The sequence below is a fragment of the Lasioglossum baleicum genome, unplaced genomic scaffold, assembly GCF_051020765.1.
Source record: "Lasioglossum baleicum unplaced genomic scaffold, iyLasBale1 scaffold1451, whole genome shotgun sequence".
Classification (NCBI taxonomy): Eukaryota; Metazoa; Arthropoda; class Insecta; order Hymenoptera; family Halictidae; genus Lasioglossum; species Lasioglossum baleicum.
Genome location: NW_027470510.1, coordinates 35,706 through 36,859, shown reverse-complemented (window position 1 = coordinate 36,859; position 1,154 = coordinate 35,706). Strand labels below are relative to the sequence as shown.

Here is a 1,154-nt window from a genome sequence, read left to right as displayed (position 1 = left end):
AGAAAGAAGCAACGTCAAATTTCGTTCCTGCATTTGTACCATCATATTTCGACGGTATTCATTTTCTGGTTCTCCATAAAATATTTCCTGGCTGGCACGAGCTTAACGTTCTCCTTCTACAATTGTTCAGTACACGTGATAATGTACAGCTACTATCTCCTCTCGTCGTTTGGACCAGCAATGCAAAAGTTATTAAACCCGATAAAGCCTATAATAACTACAATACAAATGGTAAGCAAACAATTTTTTTGTTATAGATAATATAAATATATTATAAACATCTTTACATCGCTATAATATTTAAGATTATAGATGTGTATAATATTATTATATTTATAATATAAATTTTGATACAAATGAATGACGACCTCGAAAAACAATTTACTTTCGCAATTTGTATAGTTTACGTAACATAATTAGTTTTACCATGATTTCAACTCTCGAATATTTATGATTATCAATTACTAGTACATTGATAGACTATTGATTTTAAACGAAAAAGTATTTTAAACACCAAAGAAAAAAACTTTAAATACTTATATGTTTCTGTTGAATATACATACTGATTTCATTTTTTTTTCTGTAAACAGGTGCAGTTTATAATTTTATCATTATATGTACTGCAATCTTTCTTCCCTAGCTGTACAGAATTGAAGCCAGCAGCTACAGTAGTATTGGCTAACATAGTGATGAACTTTATCTTATTTTACAACTTCTACAGAACGAATTATAAGAAACAAACTAAGGCGAAATGATAACCATGAAATCAAATCAAATTTGTTTCCCTGTACTAGCTTTCTCAACTTAATAATACACGTGGAGAAAATATGTTTTATTGAACATAAATAATATAACATAAATGTATATATATAAATATATATCTATATATTATAATATTTCTTTTTTTTTTGTAATTATACAATATCATTTAGTGATTTTTCTTTTCTCAAGTGCTTTCTATGTTCAAATCTGATACAATAAAGCACTTGTATTCTCCCGTGAAATACGTTATTGTATATTAATATAAAACAATATAAAATATAAGCTGGCAAAATGTTAAATGTACATTGGAATATTTGCAACTTCAGAAAATGAAATTTCAAGCATAGTTGTTTGTAACACCTGTGTAACTGCTTAAAATTAGTTCACACCAG

At 27.1% G+C, this 1,154-nt stretch overlaps 1 pseudogene; it reads left to right on the top strand.

Annotated features, from left to right (window-relative positions):
• Positions 1–3: 3 nt before the first annotated feature.
• Positions 4–755, top strand: LOC143220702 (very long chain fatty acid elongase 7 pseudogene; annotated as a pseudogene).
• Positions 756–1,154: the final 399 nt, after the last annotated feature.